Source organism: Callospermophilus lateralis, chromosome 2 (assembly GCF_048772815.1).
Source record: "Callospermophilus lateralis isolate mCalLat2 chromosome 2, mCalLat2.hap1, whole genome shotgun sequence".
Lineage (NCBI taxonomy): Eukaryota > Metazoa > Chordata > Mammalia > Rodentia > Sciuridae > Callospermophilus > Callospermophilus lateralis.
In genome coordinates this window covers 76177303-76201333 of record NC_135306.1, presented here as the reverse complement: position 1 = coordinate 76201333, position 24031 = coordinate 76177303, and the positions used below count along the sequence as shown (strand labels likewise).

The 24031-nt window shown below is 36.3% G+C and overlaps 1 protein-coding gene across 1 annotated transcript in view; it reads left to right on the top strand.

The window, feature by feature from the left end:
- The window catches only part of LOC143392514 (guanine nucleotide-binding protein G(q) subunit alpha), a 287083-nt gene that overhangs the window by 17181 nt on the left and 245871 nt on the right, over window positions 1-24031 (top strand). The window lies entirely within an intron of this gene.

Genomic DNA, 24031 nt, shown 5'->3' with positions numbered 1-24031 from the left:
GCATTTATAGAAAAGACATTCTTTTGCCATTGACTGGTCCTGATCTTTTTGTTATTAATTTTCATTTGCTTTGTCTTTCTTGGAACTGCTCTACGTTTATTGTTTATTTATTCTGTTATTGAATGAACATATTTTCAACTATTTGTCTTAATATTTACTTGATTTGAATTACAAAGGTTTAAGGTTTTGTATTTTTTCTTAGTTGTTGCTGTATAGTGTTCTTTACAGATATTCAAAAATTTTAATTTTGATTTTTGATCCAGGGTTGTTTAAGGTAGTTTAGAATTTTACAAATAATTGTAACTTTTTTCAAGTTTGGTTATTTATTCCTAGTTTTATATAATTTTGATAGAATGTGGCCTTACTGTTTTTTTATTTTTTGGAATTTATTGTCATTTTGTTTGCTTTATGGCTACATAGAAATAAGTGAATATATTTAATAAAACAAATATGTGCATATTATTTACTTTTGTTACTCACATTTGCTGCTGATCTCTTTATTCATATTATGCCTGAATCTGCCAAGTACTGAGAATTGGTGCTAAAGTTTCTCATTACTCTTGGTGTTTATGAGAATTTCTCCTATTTACAGAAAATTTTGCTTTTAATATAGGTAAGTACTCTGTTTTAAGGTATATAAAAATGTTCATGAGAATTAAAATTTTATCATTATAGTATTAGCTTTTTGTGTAAATTAATGCTATTTTATCTTGAATTCAGTTTGTTGCGTATTAATGTTATTCTTTTGCTCCCATTTGCTTGTTGCATTTCTTGCATTTATTTTCAACTGTTCTTAATCTCTTTGTTGTTGATATTCTCAGGGTTTTGTTCTTTTTTAAATCTTAGCCTGAAGATAGGTTAACATATAGTAGACAGGGATTTTTTTTTCTGCCTTACATTTGAATTCTATCCTTCATTCTTTTTTTGATTTCTTGAACTTCCCCTCACCCCATCCACTTTCCCTCTTGTTGCCTCTCCCTTCTTTTGTCTTTCTTTGGTATTTGGTATATATTAGGTTTGTTGTTGCATTTCCCACTCTGATGATTTGAAAGGTATGTACTATGCTTCCTCCCCACCCCACCTTAATTTTTTTTTTTGTAGTTGTAAATGGACAGAATGCCTTTATTTGTTTATTTTTATGTGGTGCTGAGGATCGAACCCAGTGCCTCACATATGCAGGCAAGTGCTCTGCTACTAAGCTACAGCCCTCAACCCTGTACTATGCTTTTAATCATGCTATTTTGGTAGCCTATATAACTTTCACCAGTAGTAGTCAAGTTATGTTTCTCAGTTTCTTAGCTTCAGAGAAGAAATAATATTTATTGTGTTTCTTCTATACATAATGGAGATACTTGTTGACCTATACCAGGGGCTGCAGACTTTTATTTTAACTTTTATTAAATTTTTTTCTTTTTCTTCTTCTTCTTATTTTTTTTTGCTATGGGGGATTGAACCCAGATGTGCTTTACCATGGAGCCACATGTCCACCCCTTTTTATTTTTTATTTTGAGACAGGGGTCTTGCTAAGTTGCTTAGGGCCACCTAAGTAGTTGAGACTGGCTTTGAATTTGTGATCCTCCTGCCTTAGCCTATCCAGTTGCTGGATTACAGGTATGTGCCACCATGTCTGGCTGCAAGCTTCTTAATGCAGAATCAGGTAGTAAATATTTTTTTGGTTTTCTGGGCCATATGTTCTCTGTTGGAACTATTCAACTCTGTTGTAAACACTTGTTTAATGAATGGGTATGACTCTGTTCAAATAAAGTTATGGACAGTCATTGAAAGACTAAGCATAAAGAAAACTGAAATTACCTTTTTTTGAGTAGAGAAAGGATATTTGTCAGATGGAATGAAAGGTGTACATGGGTATTCAGACCATTTCCACGTTCATCATTTTAATCTACATTTCCTCTATTCTCCTCTTCTCCTTGGTAACCACCTCTGACTATTCAAACACATCTGTTCTAATCCTGCAGTGGTGTGTTGTTCTTCTCCCTTGCACTTCCTTTCTTCAGGCACAAAGTTAACATTTGATCTTGAAGCCTGTGTGCAGGAAATCATTTTAAGTTAAGCTTTAAGAACCTCCTCCATTATCACTATTTGCGGACAACATGATTCTATACCTAGAAGACCCAAAAGGGTCTACAAAAAAACTACTAGAACTAATAAATGAATTCAGCAAAGTGGAAGGATATAAAATCAACACGCATAAATCAAAGGCATTTCTGTATATCAGCGACAAAACTTCTGAAATGGAAATGAGGAAAAACACTCCATTCACAATATCCTCAAAAAAAATAAAATACTTGGGAATCAACCTAACAAAAGAGGTGAAAGATTTATACAATGAAAACTACAGAACCCTAAAGAGAGAAGTAGAAGAAGATCTTAGAAGATGGAAAAATATACCCTGTTCATGGATAGGTAGAACTAACATCATCAAAATGGCGATATTACCAAAAGTTCTCTATAGGTTTAATGCAATGCCAATCAAAATCCCAACGGCATTTCTTGTAGAAATAAAGCAATCATGAAATTCATATGGAAAAATAAAAGACCCAGAATAGCAAAAACAATGCTAAGCAGGAAGTGTGAATCAGGCGGTATAGCTATACCAGACTTCAAACTATACTACAGAGCAGTAGTAACAAAAACAGCATGGTACTGGTACCAAAACAAGCGGGTGGACCAATGGTACAGAATAGAGGACACAGAGACTAATCCACAAAGTTACAACTATCTTATATTTGATAAAGGGGCTAAAAGCATGCAATGGAGGAAGGATAGCATCTTCAACAAATGGTGCTGGGAAAACCGGAAATCCATATGCAACAAAATGAGACTGAATCCCCTCCTCTCGCCATGCACAAAAGTTAACTCAAAATGGATCAAGGAACTTGATATCAAATCAGAGACTCTGCATCTGATAGAAGAAAAAGTTGGCTCCGATCTACATATTGTGGGGTCGGGCTCCAAATTCCTTAATAGGACACCCATAGCACAAGAGTTAATAGCAAGAATCAACAAATGGGACTTACTTAAACTAAAAAGTTTTTTCTCAGCAAGAGAAACAATAAGAGAGGTAAATAGGGAGCCTACATCATGGGAACAAATTTTTACTCCTCACACTTCAGATAGAGCCCTAATATCCAGAGTATACAAAGAACTCAAAAAATTAGACAATAAGTTAACAAATAACCCAGTCAACAGATGGGCCAAGGACCTGAACAGACACTTCTCAGAGGAGGACATACAATCAATCAACAAGAACATGAAAAAATGTTCACCATCTCTGGCAGTCAGAGAAATGCAAATCAAAACCACCCTAAGATACCATCTCAACCCACTAAGATTGGCAGCCATTCTGAAGTCAAACAACAAGTGCTGGCAAGGATGTGGGGAAAAGGGTACTCTTGTACATTGCTGGTGGGACTGCAAATTGGTGCGGCCAATTTGGAAAGCAGTATGGAGATTCCTTGGAAAGCTGGGAATGGAACCACCATTTGACCCAGCTATTGCCCTTCTCGGACTATCCCTGAAGACCTTAAAAGAGCGTACTACAGAGATACTGCCACATCGATGTTCATAGCAGCACAATTCACAATTGCTAGACTGTGGAACCAACCCAGATGCCCTTCAATAGATGAATGGATAAAAAAAAATGTGGCATTTATACACCATGGAGTATTACACAGCACTAAAAAATGACAAAATCATGGAATTTGCAGGGAAATGGATGGTACTAGAGCAGATTATGCTAAGTGAAGCTAGCCAATCCCTAAAAAACAAATGCCAAATGTCTTCTTTGATATAATGAGAGCAACTAAGAACAGAGCAGGGAGGAAGAGCAGGAGGATAAGATTAACATTAAACAGAGACATGAGGTGGGAGGGAAAGGGAGAGAAAAGGGAAATTGCATGGAAATGGAAGGAGACCCTCATTGTTATACAAAATTACATATAAGAGGTTGTGAGGGGAATTGGAAAATAATCAAGGAGAGAAATGAATTACAGTAGATGGGGTAGAGAGAGAAAATGGGAGGTAAGGGGAGGGGGATAGTTGAGGATAGGAAAGGTAGCAGAATACAACAGTCACTAATATGGCATTATGTAAAAATGTGAATGTGTAACTGATGTGATTCTGCAATCTGTATTTGGGGTGAAAATGGGAGTTCATAACCCACTTGAATCTAATGTATGAAATATGATATGTCAAGAGGTCCGTAATGTTTTGAACAACCAATAATAAAAAAAAAATCTATATTATAAATGTAAAAAAAAAAAGAACCTCCTGCAAGATTTTGTTATGTATTGCTGAATTATTCAGTTTTCTTACAGAAATTTTAGTATATATGAGTGTCTGAAATTAGAACATTTAGCATTAATTCTGTGTTAATTATCACATATTTCTTCTCTCCATTTCTTTTTTTACTTTTATTTATTTTCCTCCACCTGTAGTTGCTTGGATCATATATTCAGATTTTTTTTTTTTATTACAGAGGGTCCATGGACGATATATTTCTCGACTTCTTGTGTATTTGCAAATGCCTGTGATATTTACAAATTAACTGTAACTTGAATGGGCATAGAACACTGTGGAACACACCTCTTGTCTGTCCATAGTGCTTGCCACATAGAAGTTCCTGTGTTGCTTTCTGACATCTTAATTTGATGAAAAGTCAGCCTGCATATTTTTTCTTTGTGATTTGCTTTTTGTTTGGATGTTTGTTTCCATAACATAGGAGCTTAACAACTTTCGCATATTCTTCATATTTAATATATTTAACATGTATTTAATTTTAATACTTAACATATTTAAAATATGTTTTATGTTCTTTATTACTTAATCTTGAAACATTCTGAACCCATTCCATCTGTATATTTATTCTTTTATTTCAAAGATTTTACCCAATTTATCATTTAATATAATTTTTATTCCATTGGAATTTTTTTTTCAGGCACACCAATTATTTCTAATTGGATTTCTGTTGTTTTTCTACCAAAGATGTCAACTTCTTCCTTAATTGCTTCATTTCTGTTCTTTCCCTTGTGTGTCTTGCTCAAATCTCATTTCTGTCACTGATTTGGCAGTGTTTGGCATAAAAATATCAAGTCCAATAATTTAATATTGAATGAATGAAGTGCCTGTTTTTTTTAATGCTGCGAATTCATTTTTAAGTTCTGAAGTACTGTTTTTTCCTCCTGATTTCCTTTCTTAACTGACAGTTTTCATTTCACCTTTTTTAAAAAAATCTCCTATTTCAACAGTCCACGTTTTCTTAAATTTTCTTGACATAATACAAAGCAATTACAGTCTTTTCCCTTCAGTTTCCTAGAGTAAATCTTCCAAAACATTCTCTTACCTTTCCTTCTGCATGTTCTGTGCCCTGTCATCATTTTTACTTAGGAATGTTCCAGATTTTGTCTGGTCTTACTATTTGTCCAAACATAGTGTGGGTGGAATCTCATTAACTTCCTTCCGAATTCATCTTGGGTCTGTTTGTATCTTTCCCTTAGCACTTGGAGCTGGAGGGCTGGAAGATGATGGTATATATTCTGATTTTAGCTATTCTCTGAGTGAGTGGTAGGGAGGATTCTATGGCAGAGGCCATATCTGCCTATGAGCTTTTGCTTTTTAATTTTGTTACATCATTCAACTAATAATATTTCTTTCTCCTCCCTTGGGTGAGCTAGCCATTTGAAGAGAGTCATTCAGTCTTGTTTTGGGGATGTTTGTTCTATGCATCTATTGGGTATTTTTCTCTTCCTTCTTAAATCACAATGTAAAGCAAGTTTGTTTTCAGTCTCAACTCTTCCAGTTAATAAGTCAGGTCAGGTTTTTAATTTACTCTTTAGCCCCTTCATGTCTAGAATAGGTAGGAATGTGAGTTCCGCTGAAGATGTTACTTGCTGCTCCAAGTTGGGGGATACCAGTGAGTTTTTGATCAGTTTTGTCATGTGTTTTCCTCAACACTACACTGTTTCTATGAGAAGAGCTGCAGGTGGACTCTCAGCAGGTTCTGTTTGGTTCATTTGTGTTACTTCCATCTGATAGTGCCTTTGCTGTAGAGGAGTGGGCATGCATGCTCTCTTGGTTCATTTTGAGAGGTAGAGAGGAAATTGTCTTATTTTCCCTATTTTTTGTTTAAAAAATTTAATTGACACACAATATTTGTACATATTTATGGGGTACAATATAATACGTTGGTACATGGATGTAATATGTAATGATCAAGTCAGGGTACTTAGTATTTAAGAGCACTTTGCCATCTTTCCAGGAAGTCTGCTTTATGAAACTTGATGTAATTAACACATGTGAAACCCTTCATGGAGAGGTTTAAATATAGAATCTCAGTTAAGAATGTGCTGTAAAGTCCAAGCTTGCACCCCATACTTGAGTTGCCTCTGTAACATCCCCAATTTGTTGTTAGTCTATCCCCCTCTACAGTCAGTGGTGGGAGGATAATCCCCCAGGAGTAATTAATTCTGTCTTTAATTATTTTATGTTTGTTAGAAAGCTTTCATACATTGAGATGAAATCTGTCCTGTAACTAGCCTTAGGTTCTATCCCTTGGGGACATTGGAACCCACTGGAACACAACTAATTGTCCAAGTAATTTAAGTTGGCCTTATGATACTCCTGGGAACTTCTTCTTTCTTTATGTGAAATAGCTTGTTTTTCATAAAGTAGGAATCAAGTTTTGTCCCTTTTTTATCCTAGATGCCCCCCCCAAACAAACTCCCCTAAAGAAGCGAATTAAAAAAAAAAAAGACAGTGGAATCTAACACTTGAGGTGTGGTTTGGTGAAATCAGAAAAGAAAATATTTCTGCATATTTTCTGGAACTGAGATACATGTGATTCTAGAAATCTTTGTCTTTTGTACAAATAAATAATTGTAAGAAATTTGTAACAATATTGAGTTTGAAGGGCTCCTCATGATGTCTGCCAGTATGACAGAACGCCAGTTGTTCATGGTTACTTCACTTATCTCAATAGAGTACTGCATTGCAAGTCCTGTTTTTTTAAAAAAATTTTTTAGTTGTAGATGGACACAATATCTTTATTTTGTTTATTTATTTTATGTGGTACTGAGAATCGAATCCAGTGGCTCACATACGCTAGGTAAGCGCTCTATCACTGAGCCTCATCCTCAGCCCACAAGGCCTGTTTTTGATCTGTAAATATGCACACAATTCTCTGCATTTTTTCCCATTTCCTTTTGCTATGTATTTGCATGGATTTTTTTCTTCCAATTCCTGAGAGTACCTTTTCTTTTTGAATTTCATTCTAATTGTATGGGAAAATCCTTTGAGGGTTAAGTTCATTTAAACTTTATTCCCAACTTCTGGCATTTGTAACCTAGTTTATTGTTAGAGAAAAGTAGATGAACCTATTATAATAGGATCCATAAAGAATTACTTCAGGACAAAAGTATATTGGTTCACACTGCTACTAAAGATATGGAAGATATTAAGATTTCTGGATATACCTCCATAATCCATTAGTCAGTATGAATCTCTGGTTGATTCAAGCCTTTGCTTATAACTTTATTGTTTATTTGCCTATAGGTATAAACCAAAAGTATGCTGATTTAAGTTTTGTTTTTTTTTTTAGTTGTAGATGGACACAATACCTTTATTTTATTTGTTTGTTTTTATGTGGTGCCGGGGATTGAACCCAGTGCTTCACACATGCTGGACAAGCATGTTCTTCTCTCTTATCCATGAGAATTACTTTAAAAAGATTTTGACCATTACATTAGTGTTTAAAAATTTGTCTATACCTGGGTTTACAATGGAATTACTTTCCTAAATCCAGTTAGGTTGAATGAAATTTTATACACCTTTTTAGAGATTTCATCCTTGAAAGCCAAACCTGAATTTTTAAAATGTGCTGACTGCATGTGGATAAAGTATGGCCCTGTTCCAAGATGCGCAGGATCTCACATGGTGGGAGGGGACGGAGAAGTAGCCCTGACTTACCAGAGTGCTGCTCTAGGAGCTACCTTTGATGCAAATGTGCAGCTTGTGAAATTTCAATGATCATGACTTCCTTTAAGAAAATATGTGGTTGTACTGACATTTGCTTTGAGCAAAAGAAGCATAGTTCATATCTGTTGAAGTTGAAATTAATAATGCATGGCTACATGAGCGTTTTTCCCCAACCCTCTTTGTGTGTTCTTGCATACAGATTTTTAGAACCCATGGTAAATCAGATGGTGCAGAGGCTGTTTGATTTTTTTTTTTTTTCCCATCTTCCCTGTTTTCCAGTGGGTGGCTTACTTGAGTAGGCGAATACAGTGAATAAATTTATCAGCATCAGAATCTGTATTTATAAAGTTATATTTCTTTTATTAAAAATTAAATATTTTGGTCTAAAGGTTTTCATTTTCTGAAATGTCCTTTGTAAAAACAAACTTTTGGATTGCTCTTTACTGTGTTCAACTATTCTTTCACTCCTGAAAATGAAAGATAGGGGACAAATATTAGTACTGATTCTTTTATTGGCTTTTGTTTTTGTTTTTTAGGCCCTGTGTGATGAGTAAGTAAGAGGGAAACTTCATTTCTTTTGAAACCATCAAGACATAGTTTCTGAACCAGCACTTTTTAGGTACTGAGGCTGCCTAGGAATGTAAACCCAGTCATCAGAGTAGCCCTGGACTTCATAGCTGGACGAGTCTGCTGCACTGGCTGAGTATTCTGGCATAGATCTACAGTTCCAGGTTGCAGAGAGTGCTTGGCTCATCTCTCATTTTCCTGAGGAATAACACTCACAGTGCTAAACCTCACTAGAAAAGAACTGAAAAATACTCTTAATAGGCCAAGAAAATGTATCCACTAACCTCATGTGATCTTTTTCCCCTACCAAGCCAAGGTCATATCTCTGAGGTTAAGAAAATTGTGCATTACATTGCAAAATCTGTGAGTTAGAATTCTCAAATCTGACTTTGTTACTTTTGGTTTTAAGTTAGTACAACATAGGAAAACATCTCTATTTTCATAACTTTGCAGTAAATTTACAAAAAAACAGATTTCAGAAACCTGAAGATGAGCATTGTTTCTGAAAGCATGATAAAAATGAAAAGAAAAGCACTATCCTGGTTTAAATGATGGTTAGGAATGTTTTATTCCTAGGACTGCAGATGATCTATCTCTTATCAGTATCAGTCATATGGTGAGAACATGGGGAAAAGCACAGATAGGTTTACTCCTTATTGTCTGGTAGAATTTGTTTCTTTCTTTTTTGGGGGCGGGGGGAGGGGGGTTAGCTCTTTGCAGTTCTACTGAATAGGAATCTTCTGGGGCAGAGGGCAGTATACTTCTTTTAAAATGACATAATTGCATCCAGATAGAAATATGTAGTCATATTTCTTATAATATACATGTAAATGGTTTGTTTTATATTTTACTGCTGCCTGAAATTAGCTGACAGTTTAGAACATATTTATCAGAGTAGAACTGACAAAGGTGCCTATGCTCTTATATTTCACATGGCTACCTTCCCCAAACACCTATTTATGACAGCTTACTTATGGTAAGGAGCCAGAGCATTTATTCAAGAACATGATAAAAACTCAATCTTCAAGAATCTATTTGTGATCCTATGCAGAAAAGAGTTAACATCACTAACCTTGTAAGATTGACTCTAGACTGGCATGTGGGAATTTGGATTTCTAGATGATTCCTACCACTCCTAGATCTGGTTAAAGTAGCTTGCAGTATCTCAAACTGTTGGTACAAACAATGTCATTTGTTCTGAGTAGCTGCTTTCCTTTTGGGCGCCTGGAATTTTGGTAGGTGCTACCCAGTCAGTGCTTATGTCCCTCACTCCTGATAAAAATTGTGGACTCCTGGGCTTAGATGAACTTCCCTGGTAGATAACGTTATACATATGTTGCCACAATTGGTGTTGGGCACGTTATATACACCCTGTGTGACTCCACTGGGAGAGTACTCAATGAAAGTTTGTGTCTGGTTTTTTCCAGACTTTGCCCATGAGTCTTTCCATTGGCTGATTTTGCTTCATTGTCATAAATCATTGCCTTGCATAGAATTATATGCTGAGTCCTGTACTAAGGGACTTGAATACCTCTGACACACATCCCCCCATTCCCTGTTGAATGTCTCCACCTGGTTAATATGAAGGGCTCTGAGTTAGGGAGTTGACATTGTGGATTGTTGGAAGAAGCATGTGAGATGATGTGGAAAACATCAAATCACCATCCAAACACATAAGGATATTATTATTATTGTTTTGTTTTTTTCCATAACATGTTTTGATTAGTGTCATGAGTTAGACATTATTTTTTACCAAAAATTCAGTTATTTACCCTTCAAATAGTATTAGGCTTTGTCCTCCATATTGGACTTAGCAAAACCATCTACATACTTGTCCAGTGGACTGGGCTTACTATAGTCAAGAGTTGGGGGAGCAATTGAGACAGGAACTCCTTATCTTCCATTTTTCACATTGCTCTAGGTTACTTTCTTTTTTTCTTTTTTCAGTACAATGGGTTGAACCCAGGGGTGCTTTATCACCCAGCTACATCCCCAACCCTTTCTATTTTTTGAGACAGGGCCTTGCTAGGTTGCCTAGGCTGGCCTCAAACTTGCAGTCCTCCTGCTTTACCTCCTGAGTAGCTGAGATTACAGGTGTGGGCCACCATATCCGACTCTTAAGTTGCTTTTCCTGAACTGTTGATTGTGTTTGTCATCAGTTCAGAATTTTAATTACTTCCCATTGCTTGCAAAGTAAATGTCTTCCATCTGCCAGTCAAGTGCATCAGATTCCCACCTTCCCTTTCTAACCTTATTTCTTCCTACTTGCCTTCACATGTCTGACAATGGCAATGCCTCCTCTTCCCTATCTCCCTGTGTAAATCTCTCTCAGTCTTCAAAGCCCATCTCAGATGCTCTGTCTTCCTCATCATCTCCTTTGTTTTCTTTCCTAGTTGCAGTTTCTTTTGACCTCTTATAATGTTTCATGTTTGTCATGTATCTGTGTTTTTTGAGTTTGCTGGAAGTAGGTGTAGGTGAGTGGAGAAATAAGATGGCTTAGGCAGAACAGCCAATACAGATGGCATTATTAACCCAGTTGCTGTGGTGGACATGGGTAGCTGGAGTTCAAACTCAGTGAGAAGTTCTGAGAGATGGTGCTGAGCAGGAATTGTTAAATTTATAAACTTAAATGTATAAGACCTGGGGACCTCAGTAAAATTAAAATGTCAGTTCAGATTCAGGTCTAGGGGAGACCTGAGAATCTGTAGTTCTCATAAGCTCTTGGGTGATAGTGATGCTGTTGGTTATGGGTCCCCATTTTGGAGAACAGTGACGCTATAAAGTTTTTCCACTTGAAGGGTGAGGGAGCTCTGGATGGTCATTAGTTGGAGGCTCTATGGTTTTTAACTTCTGCTGTCTTTGGTTTGTCAAGTGGCCATCTCTGACTTGGAGGCAAGTCCTCAGGCAGAAAGGTATAAACACTGGGAGTAGGAAATTGGCCACTGACAGCTTTGTGTGGCTTGGACAAAGGTGGCTCCAAAACTATGGATATTTATGCAATTTTTTTTTCCTTCATACCAGGCCATCAGATTCCTCAAGGTAGGATCCATAATTTACTTGCCTCCCTAGTGGCATTTAGCACACTTGGTGCTTTGGTATTTGCTCAGTAAATGAGAAGACTGCTGCTGCTTTTCCCCTTGCTAAAGTATGACAGGTGCGGTTTATGGTGTGGTCCAATGATGAATTCCAGTATGTCGTTCTTTATCTTAATTTCTGAGATGAAGATTCTACCACAAAAAGAACCTCCTTTCTTGTTCTCCATCTCCAAAGTTGTCAGTGGTCTTGTCTCCATGGATTGGAGTTCACAGATATACAAGAGGAGATTGTCATTAAAGAAAGCAAAATCCTCTGTTCAAAGACTTCTGAATTGTGTTTAATTTTAAAATGTACAAAAGAGAAAAAGGGTTCAAGAGAAAGAATTCTGGTGAGAAAGTTTTGGGATGGTGACTCCTATCTCATATCATGTTCTTTCTTGAGGGCATTTCTTTTCTTGTGTTTTATATGTTGCTTCATATTTGGGTGGATTTCCTATATGATGTACTGAAACCAGGTTTTTTAATGATAAAGGCTAAAATAAATCTTTGACCTGGTTAAGTTTCCTCTACATTGTCAAGGCCCTTTTTATTTTGAATATACTTTCTCTAATTTCATTTTTCCTTTGACTCATGAAGTCCAGTTTTAAAAACTTGTTGTGATTTCTTTGATGTTTTATATGAAAATAATCTCTGTGTATTTGAGATCTCCTCTATGTAGTTAGCTTTGTAATATATTTTGGGGTTGATTGAAAAGGAAGTATAAGGCTTTCTTTTGGTGGTTTAAAAAAATGGTAGTAAGAGAATGTTGGAAAAGCAATTGTAAGTTGTAATGGATGTCCATTGACAGTTGGGTGTCTTCAGTTTTTCTCCATTTAGTCCTAATTTCATATGTCTCTCATTATCAATTTGTCTTAAGTTATAGGTTCAGATTTCTAGTCAAAAAGGTACAATCACCATCAGCTACAGGGATTTATCTATAGACAGGATTGTGGGCTGCATGGTGAGGGAATGTCACAAAGACCGTACAGTATTCTGTTTCATCCTTGAAGAGTAGGCTGGTGTGGAAAAAGCTGTTGGAGATCAAGGACATTTCAGCCATTGTTTGCCTCATCACCAAGGGCTGGTTTGGCCTGTAGGGGACCAAAGTTAGTGTAAGACACCTCTGCCTGCCAGAAAAACCAGCAACTGAGTGAATAGTGTTGATTCTTCTTTGGTATGTCTTTCTGACATTCTTTTGTGTTTTCTTTGAGTCTGTAACTATTCTAAATGTTCATTTTACTTTTGATTTTGGCTCCTTTCTGGCCTTAGACAACTGGTAAAATCTCTGTCCATACATTGTTTCTGGGAGATGATTTAGGGGAATGATACTGCTAAAGTCAAAGGAATGTAAAGCAAGGAGTGCTAATCATAGGAAAATGGTATATCCAGTTTTCACAGTAATGGCTTTGTACTGATAAATGTATCTTCTCTGTAAATATACAACCATTATTACTTTATGATGTTCTTCAATATGTATGATTTCATTTGAAAGATACGTTTCTTTTTTTCCCCCCTCTAGACAGGGCCTCACTAAGTTGCCCAGGCTGGCCTCGAATTCGTTATCACAAGAACTGGGATTACAGGTGTGTACTACTGTACCTGGCTTTCCCTAGAAATTTAGAAATTTGTGATGAAATAAGCATATATTCATCATCGTGAATGTCCTAGAGAGGTTATGTGACCTTGGGGCATGGAGTCTTAAATTTGAAACCATAGTTTCAAACCAGCCAAAGTTAGTTAAGTTTAAGGTCTCAAACCTTGGCTTCTTATTTGTAAATGAAGGAAAATAACTGTTTCATGGGCCATGGTGAAGTATAAATAAGGTCAGGCACATGAAGCAGTCTGGGTAAATGTTTATTTCCTTAGGCCTGGGATTCCAAATAATAGAAATTGGGGTCAGAGGAAAACTTTGGTTTTCCAACTTAGTGCAAGTCTTCTTAAAAAGAAAAGTAAGTAAAAGATATGGACATCACAGTAGCACTCATTTTTGTAATTCAAGTGACGGAGTAACCAGTGATACCAGTCCTTCTAAGTGTATTCTAATAATTCACTGTTTGGGGATCTTTCTTTGTGGGGTAGCCAACAAATATACAGAGGCAGTGCCTTCTCTTTTCCCCCAAAACCCAACAACCTTAGTTCTTTTTTTTTGTAGAAATAGTTGTCATCACATGAATGCCTTTGTTTAATTGCTTTACTGAATAATTCTTCTTCTTCTTCTTCTTCTCCTTCTCCTTCTCCTTCTCCTTCTCCTTCTCCTTCTCCTTCTCCTTCTCCTTCTCCTTCTTCTTCTTCTTCTTTTTTCTTTCCTCTTTCTTCTTCTTCTGTTGTAGATGGACAGCATGCCTTTATTTTATTTCTTATTTTTGTTTGTGGTGCTAAGGATTGAACTCAGTGCTGCACCCATGCTAGGCAAGCGCTCTGCCACTCAGCCCCAGCCCCCTGAATTCTTAAATAGTTACATGCTAGTCTGATACCCCAACTAGTCACAAAGCTACTACAGGGTGAATTTTTTTTGGTTTAGGGAATTAAACTCAGGGCCTTGCTTATGCTAAGCATGTGCCACTGAACTGTACCCTAGTCTCTGTTTTGTTTTTTTATCCAACATTTGTTCTGAATGGTATCTGTTCAGGTTGGTAGGTGTATACTCTTATTAAATATTTTGAATCTCACTGGAGATTACATGCTCTTAAACCATTTTTTTCTAAGAGGGCTTATAATGTGTCTTTTAAGAGAAAGGTTATTATAGTAAGTTCTGTCAAATTAAAATATGAATAGTAAAGAATTTGCTGTTTTCCTACTTGTGACTCTCTCTGAGCAAGCATTTGCAGTTATTTTTAAAAAAATAATCCTAAATTAATGCTAATGGAACTATGTATTATCAGTCTCACATTGGAAGGCTAATTATCGGTATGTAATCTTAACAGAATTATGCTTGTTGATGTAATCCATGTCAGCAAGGTGACACGTTGTAATTATGTATTCATTTTCGCTTACTCTTCTAGTCTTGTGCATGTATCATCAAACAAGCTTTCTTTATTATAGTTGTGATTATTTTAGTGGCAACCACACTTTCACTTGAATTGACAGAAAAACCATTTCTTATCTCTGGGCCGCATGGTTTTCCCTCAGATATAAATGTGATATAGCATCTGTTACATAATTTTTTCTAATGATATGTGTGTAGTCACTTAAAGCTCCTTTTGTTTCTGTGTCTGAGCTATTGGATCACTAGGAGCTTTACTAGCAGACTGATATATTTTTCTGAATTCTGTTGGCATAGAATTTTGGTTCTATTTTTTATAGGTCTACATTTGATTTCCCAGTAAATCATCTCATAATTTTTAGTCCAGAAGGGGAAAATGAATTATTGATGCTTATTAACCTTGTTTTATTTTCTCAATTGTAATTGAAGGTGATACCTCAGAATTTGGTCACTGATAATTTATGTTCTCTAATATCTGAACCTGTATTATATATTAGGTGGTTTTCTAACAACTAAAGTGTTTTCTTTTAGTTGTTCTAAAGGAAGTCTCTCTGTTAATGTGTACTTTTAGTGTTTTCCAGGCATATTAACTTACTTTTTTCTTTATAATCTAGACCTGTTTTGGCTCAAGGGAGCCTATGTAATTTAGTGTGTGTTACCTTGGATTAGAGCTTTAATAACATTTTTTCCCCTGCTAGGGAACTATTCTATTCCTATAGGAAATTGTTCTTTCCTCATTTTTATTGATTTCCAGTTTTCCATATTTGGTGATTTTCTCTAAGTAAGTGCATGAAATTTCATTTTAGAGTTGGCTTAGAGCGTCAGTGACAAATATTTTTTTCATCGTTTGTCTTCATCCATGTATTCTTAGCTCCAAGCACAGTGCTAGGCCCACTGTAGAGGGACAATAAATATTTGCGGAAATCAATAGCTCCCCAAAGCCTTTCTTGAATTTTTCCTTTGGTCACTTAGCAAGAGAATGAAAGCTTTATACCATTTTGCCTTTTGAGGCCCAGTTCCTTAGTTCTTGCACAGATCGGCATTATGTCATTTTTCTTCTGTGGGATAAATTTTTTTTTTGTGACAGCTGACTCCTCTGGGTGAATGAATTTCTGTATCAGCTGTTGAAGTACCGAGTTTGGGTTTAGAAAAATACAGAAAACATTTGTCCATCAAGCCTTTAGAGATTATTTAGCAGAAGAGAGAGGATGCATTTAAATCAGAAAAATTTGCTTTCTATTTCAGATTCGGATCAGCCATCTAGGCTTGTCCTAACTTCCTGGATGCAGTAGATTCTTTTGTTAGATGATTGAATATGAATTTTGTAAGCCAAGATTATTTTGCTTGTTGATTCTATTTACATTTTGGAAGAGGCAATAATTCTAAATAACTATAGGTATTGTTATTGTTAGTACACGTTGCTAGTTTGATGGCCCTCTGATACAAATTCATCTTTTTCTTTAGTTTTATTGCAGTAATTATTATCATTATTTTTTAACTTTATTTAGTTATTTTTTTATGTGATTCTGAGGATCGAACCCAGTGCCTCACACATGCTGGGCAAGTGCTCCTCAACCACTGAGTCACAGCCCCAGCCCTGCAGTAATTCTATTTTTAAATACTTTTTTTTTTAAGTTGTTGATGGACTTTTATTTTATTTATTTATATGTGGTGCTGAGACTCGAACCCAGTGTGCCTCACACATGCTAGGCAAGTGCTCTACCACTGAGCTACAACTCCTGCAGTAACTAATACAGTTGGTAAACACTTTTTTGTCTTTGGTTTCATACAATTGAAAATAATATTGATAAGCTTTTTTAGTAGTGATTCTACGAATCTCATTAATATTTTGGTTTCTTTTACCTTATGTTGTATGTACTTTTGTTCATGTAAGTTGATGTAGTAAGAAATAATTTCTAAGTAATGACATTCATCAAAGAATTTGAAGACATTTCCATAAAGGAAGTATATATGTTAGTCTTTTCTATATAACTATAGTCAGCGACTTGCACTGACAGTCCAGATGTGACAGTGAAATAGAAGGTGGGGAACAGGAATATTGTTACCTTTTTCATGGATAAGAGCTGTAACATAGCTTTACTAAGAATGAAGGAGTACCATTTAGTGTTAAGTAATTGTTTATGCAGTTTGTGTTTTATGTATTTCATAGAACCAAATTCTCACTTCAGATCTGTTATGAAAGAGGGTACTGAGTAAGTCATTAAAAACTGCTGCATATGTAAAAGGTAGAATGGGAGATGTTGGTGGTGTTTCATTTGGCATCTGCTCTTGCTGGTGAACTGTGAATGTATCATTATCAGTTAGTGGGAACGCCTGAGGCAGCCTTCAACAGGAAGCCAGGCGGCTTGACCCTGCCCTTCCTGCTAAGTCGATGGCTACTAACTACTACACGAATTGGATGGCTCTGTGTTCTGGTCTTGGTCCATAGCCAGAGTTTATGGGGGAAATGGGAGACAGAAGGAGGGAGGAGGAAGGCGTGGAGCTAGAGACAAGCCCAGGCTGGATAGAGTGGGAGTGGGGGATGGGGTCTGGGAGAGGAATTGATAGATTGCTGCTGGCTATTGTTAGTACCTTCAATTAAGGAAATATAGCAGTTCTTCCTTGGCCTAAGTCACCTGATGTGGTTCATCCTTTTTCTAAAGAAGTCACTAACTGCATTTATTGGCAGTATAAAGATCATTTACTTAGACTCTGCAAACTCTCTTCCTTGAGATGCCCCTTGGGATGAGATGCTGAAGTGCCATGGGACTGCTCTTGCTCTTAGGATGCCCACGATTAATGGCTTGGCACAATTACACTGTGAATCTGGGTCTCGAGAGAGGGTGTAGGCCATTTCCAGTCTTGAGTTGCAGACTCTCTGTCAGGTCATACATTTACTGATTTGGCATAACAGCCTCCTTCTACAGGGAATCAAGCCTGGCACCTCTTGACCACAGAAAGGAGATCCTGTACTTAGTACCTCACCTTACCTGGACCTTACTTGGAGAGGAATGGATATCAAGCAGGAGGAAAGGGGACAGAAGGTGGAAGGCAAGAGACAATGCACAGACAAAAGTTTGTGGCATCAGGAAGTTAGAACTGGAGGTCACAGAGCAACCAAGTTCTCAAGAATCTCTGGGGATGTGGCAGGCATGCTTGTTGGATACAGGAAGGGCTCACACCCTTTCACTTTGTGTTTCTTAGAAAACAGTGAGTATGTAATCTGGAAGCCTTAGGGATATTCAAACAGATTGATGAGACAACTCACAAACCATGTTTTAGTATGAACAAGGTGTTTACTGTATGTGGTATTGAGGATTGAACCCAATGTTTGAGGCAAGTGCTCCACCACTGATCTATAACCCCAAACCTTGACTCCCACATTTATTGTCTATGTGATTAAAGATATGAGGCAGTATTGCTCTAAGTCTCAGTTGCCTTATCTATAAAATGGGGCATAGGTGCAGTGATTTTTGTAAAGAACAGTTGAGATGTGTTAGATATTTTTAACATAATAATAGTAATAAATAGTCACTGAAAGTTAGCTGCTGTCACTGTTAACACTGCTGTTCGTGATCTTTAACATTTATGCCTGACTTTCTCAGCTACCGGAGGATTGCAAGTTCAAGGCTAGCCAGGGCAACTAAGGGAGGCCCTGTTTCTAAAAAAAGGACTGGGACTGGGGGTTTTGCTTAGTGGAGGAGCACTTTCATAGCATGTGAAGTACTGGGAAAAATGAATCCGAGTTTCATATTCCTGATAGCTGGGTATAAATGACTTTACTGACAGTGTTTGTGCTTATTGTCATGTTTGCAGTGAAAATCAGCGCATTTTAGCTTATGCCATATTCTGATTAAGTTGTGAACTTATCAAAAAATAAAGTAAAATAAAGCCCCAAACTTCCCCAAGTCCTGGTCAATTTAAGGGACGCAGGTTGAAGTAGTGCTTGGTAAGGGCAAGTCTTGTGACTATGTTGAAGATCTCAGATGGGTTGTGCAAAGTCAAGAGCCTGCATTGCACTCCTCTAATGGTGCTGTTTTTTTATGGATTGCTGTTCAAAGATGATATTCAGAAATTGCTAGATATGCAATAAAGTGGTACCTCCTTTATAAATAAGTTCTTTGGTCTTCTTCCTCTGTGCAAATAGGAAGTGTGGCAAAGACTGGTGTCATAGATTCCTTGGTTTTTTACTTTTAGGGAATTAAATATATCAAACTGTATTTTTTAAATGAACATAAAATTGTCATTTTATGAAATCAAAATCTCTAATGGATTCTAGAAATGAAAATTCTCAGTAGCCTGACAAGTTGAGGCCTTCATATAATAACTATGCTTTTGCCCTCCCACTTCAATTTGACACTCTGAAGGTTTCTTGGTGATACCTTCTCCCAGCCTACACCCCTTCACTTCCAGTTATACCCTCATTGGTCATATTAATACTCTTTGGGACTTTGAGAATTAAGGGACAGTTCTATCATACAGTGGTTGAGAACATGACCTCCAGAGCCCTAGAACCATTTTAAATCTTGGCTTGCCACTTAAAAGGTAGAGCATCTTAAACAGGCCTCAAGATTTCTCTTTACCTCATTTTCTTCATCTTTAAATGGGAATATTAATAGTACTGTCTCATCTCTATTATTTCTGCTGTGAGGATTAAACCATGAGTTCACATTTGTAGAGTGCTTAATATGTATTGTATTTGACAGGTGGTAAGTAATATATATCTGTTAACTTATATTTTATAGCATGCCAAGAAGATAAGATGACCTGCTGTAACACTCATACCCCATTTGTCAGGGCCTTAATTCAGTAGATTATTTCTCACTTACATAAAGTCTAAAGTGAGTTTTCTCCATAGGTGGGGATCTACCAAACCAAGAGGCATTTATTACTACCAAGGACATTCAACTATTAGAATATCTACCTTGAAAGAGCAGAAATCTTAGCTTATCCTTGGCTTAGTTATATTTAGACTCGGAACTTAAAAGCTGCTTGTAAAGATTTACTTATAAAATGGGAATACTTTGGATTCTTTAAGTAGAGTTTTTGTCCTTAAAGGAGGTCCAGTTAATGACTTTTAAAAGGACAGAATAAGTGTAAGTTCAAACTCAGTAAAATATGGAAGTAACTCATACTGGGTGAGAAGGGAGAATTGTGGTTCCATGTGGGGGCAGCAGTATGCGGAGTGTTAGTGATTGTGGTGTTGTAGGAGTTGGATAGAACTAAGTGAGTTAAGTGTTGGGAACCAGTGACACATCAAGAAATGGGTGAATCTGAGGTGATGGTAGCTTTGTAGTAAGGATGGATGAAATGTCCCAAAAAGTGAGGAAGGATTGTTAACAGATTCACAGGTTTCCTACACAGAGAAAGCAAGCAGAAAGATGGGTCTAGTGAAGTCTTAAGGAGTATTAATGTGTTCCTGGTGTCCAGAATAATGGCAGACACACCTTTTTTAAAACATAGTCAACATATTTGGATTTACAGAGCAGCTTCACTAGGGGACATTTTGTTTTGATTCAGCATAAATCATTTCAAAAGGATGTTTTATAGGCATCAAATATCATTTTTCCTTTTTTTGTTTAAAGATTTCAAGCAATATTATAAGATGAATGCCTTAGGATAAATTAAAATTTATCTGCACCTTTATATACTTTTTTCTCATTAGATTAATACATGTAAATTATGTGTTTATATTCTATTTGTTCTTTGCTTAAACTGTAGAAAAACTGCTTGAAACAGTCTACAAGTATTATATATCAACTGTAAGTATTTTTTGTCAGCTAATTAAAATAATTGAATACCAAAGCACATCTCTCTGTTAGAGTGAAGGGGTACTATAAATTGGTGGTTTAGACCTTTAGAGTTTAAATAGAGCTAAATGAAGTTGACTTGCATTGAACTTAATGAGTTTCTAATCCGAAAACAAAGGTACTATGTTTTATATATAACATTCCCATTAAGAAAACCAGATATTTTAGCTAACATTGTTGGAATGTGCTTTGTAGAGGTAGAGATCTTTTGAAATTAGAATAAAAAATAATAAAAATTAATTCTACTGAAAATTTATTTCATACTTTGCATTAAATCTGGTAGTTTTGTGAAGTTATAGACACAAAATAAATTATATCCATACCTTTTACAGAGATTACTTGGATTAAGAATTTTCTGTCTTTGTTTTTAGTAAAATTTCTTATACTTTTGTGTTTTTGTGCAGATCACTGTCCTTCTGTCACTTGAAAGCCCAGGAGGATGATAAAAAGAAATTTTAAAAAATGTCAGTATTCCTTATGCTTTCTTTTCAGAATGAAAATCTGGCATATTAGGTATTGAGGACCTTAGTCTTTCCAGCCCATGACTCACTCTTCATATATGAAATAAGCTGAAGAAGCCCAATAAAAAACTTCATTTTTATCATGGAAATTGACTTACCCAGTTTTAACTGTTTCTTTGTGATCCAACTTTGCAAAGGAAAATAATTGAAAAAAGTGAGGAAAGGAGAGGTAAAACCAGAGGGAAAGAGTTCTGAAAGAGTTCTGAAAGGAGGGTCTGAGCAGGGCAGTGAAGGTGGGATGAAGTATTGGGAGAGATTAGCTTTCATGGGAATCCATGTTAGTGTACTGATGCTAAATAAGGACTGTGGTGTTTACTCAAAATGTGTCAGACATTAGGCCTTTTCTGGTGGTTTTGTCCATATTCATTCCATAGTGGTTTTTACCCCTTAGTGTATTCCATCTGCAATGGTGAAAAACATCACTGAAAGAGAGAGTAAAGCAGAGAATAGGTCAGCTTTTGGTGTTAAACCAGTTTAGCTTGAGGTAACCATGTAAATTATGTGCACAACCAAATTCCATTTAAAGCCCCCCTTTGCTCTCAAGGTTCTCTAAGTGAACAATTGATATGTCAACTGAAAATGGCAAATATTCTCAAAATAGCACAGGAACAAGTTTTGTCACAAAGATATATTGTTTTGCTTCGTGCGGTTTCTGTTATGGGTACATAAAAGCAGTTGCCGTGTGTAAGTTGAGTGTGTATGTTGCTTTGAGATCTGAAATTAATGGGACTCTCTTTTATTCAGTATATTTTGAAGGAATTTCATTTGGCATTGAGATAAGTGACTCCAGTAGAGATTTTCTTTGTACATATAAAAAAGGTCAACATGGAGTTATGCAAGGAATTCATTTTTAGGTCATGTGTGTCTAAGAAAGCAGGCAAATAAACATCTTCTCTTTGTGTGCTGAAAGGGAGGAAATGCTGTTTATTGGCATGCCATCACTATACTCAATTTTTATGAAACGATTTTGCAGGAAAGCAGTTGTGCAGTAAAATGGTTAGGCAAAATGTTTGAATCCAACACTCTTTTCTCCAGGGACAGAACATCTTCTAACATTAGATTTACATACATGTGTGCTCTCAGATATAAATGTATACACATGTGCACATATGCATATACCACACGTGCTCAAACACATATACCCTGCAGGTTTCTGGACATATGGAGAGAAAAAAGTGTGAAAAATGAGACTCTCTCTTTTTCCCCCCACAATGGTGCCGGTGATCAAACCCAGGGCCTTGAGAAAAAGAGACTTATTTAACAAAAATCTTGCAATTCTAATAAGCACTGAATACCTATACAGTGAAAACACAGCTCAGAGCTTGTAATAAATCTTTCCAGGTTTCTTGTTATTAGAATTCTTTGAGGATATGTGGCGTTTTCATTACTTTTTGTAAATAACTACCAGAGTAGAATATGTGTAAATTTAATTCTTCTATTAAAATCTCAGACTTTATACTCAGTTAATTTATGAAATTTAAAAATAATTTCCAGAAGGGAATATGTATTACAATTCAGACCAAAATGAATAAGAGGGGAAAGGTTATCTGTTTATTCATTTGTGCAAATGTGATCTTATTTGTCAAAATAAAATTTTAGCTGTTGGGGCTGTGGTTGTAGCTCAGAAGTACAGCACTTGTCTAGCATGTGTGAAGCACTGGGTTCAATCCTCAGTACCACATAAAAATAAGTAAATAAATGTCTAACTACAACTAAAAAAAATTTTTTTTTTGCTGTTATGGGATTAAAATAAAATTAGTAATCATCTATCAAACAGTGTTTTAGCAGACAGCTGGTAGCAGAGATACCAAATTCTACTTATCTTCAGCAAGGGAAATGAATTCTTTAATGTAACCATCAATCCAGGAGTAGGGAAGGCTACAGATGTCAGGGTAGGCCTCTGGCCCCCGTCTCTGGGATTCTTTTGCATTAGGTGCTTAGCTGCCACAGGGCTTCCAGCTCCACAGCCAGATACAGCAGAAGGAGAGAGAAAATGTCTCTTTCTTCCGGTGTTTGCTTTTTGGGAGTGGGGAAAACTTCCTGAAACATACTGTTGCCACCAATATCATTACTCAGTCCCTTATTGAATCTCACTGTTAGAACTATGGGGAATTAGACTGCAGTGATAGTCTTATTCAGGATCCAAATTCTCTCCCTGAGCTATCCCTGGAGGCATAGAAGAGAGGGAAGCCCTTGCAAATTAGAGCTTTATTAGCAAATGTTAAGCCAGAGTGAATAGGCAATTAATTCTGCTTTTAATAAACAGAAAATGATGGAAAATAATGCATTTTTTTTTAAATCATGAAATGTGTGTATTAAATGAAACATTTGGTTTTTTAATTCATTTTTTTTCCCTCTGCTGGTTATCAAACCCAGGACCTTGCTAGGCAGGTACTTTAGCACTGAACTACCATACTCCTTTGAGTTTACTTTAAAAAAAAAGTAACATACTCCATTTTTGTAAAGAGATGATAGATTTTGCTAACAAATAAGAGTTTTTACTCCCAAACAGAGCATTTATCCAGGAATTCTTAAGTAGTCTTTGCATAGGGTTGGGACTGAACATCATTTTGTCTTCATCACTCAAAATGAGGGAGTTCTAAATCCATAGCTGATGTCATTGTTGGTGATCTTAGGACAACTGCTGCCACCCTTGTTACATCTTATGAAATAAGTAATGTCCTAAGTGGGAGTATTTATACTTACAGCAACTTTCGAAACAGTCTTCAGTATTTTACTTTTTGAAAAAGGCATTTCCTGTGGATGCTTTGGCAATTGAGTTTAGTAAATGAGGAAGGTGCTACTGTGGGGTTCACAGCAATTTTATACCATGTGATCAATCCTTCCTCCCTGTCTCTGTCTCTGTCTCTCTCTCCTGTTTGGATCAAACCTAGAACTTCACACATGCTAAGCACTCACTCTACCAACTGAGCTACATCCCCAGCCCTATAGTATGTAAATTTTAAATTTTTTGTTACTGGGAATAGAACCCAGGGTGCTCTACCACTGAGCTAAATTTTTTTTTGAGACAGAGTCTTGCTAAGTTGACAAGACTTGAACTTGCAATCCTGTTTCAGCCTCCTA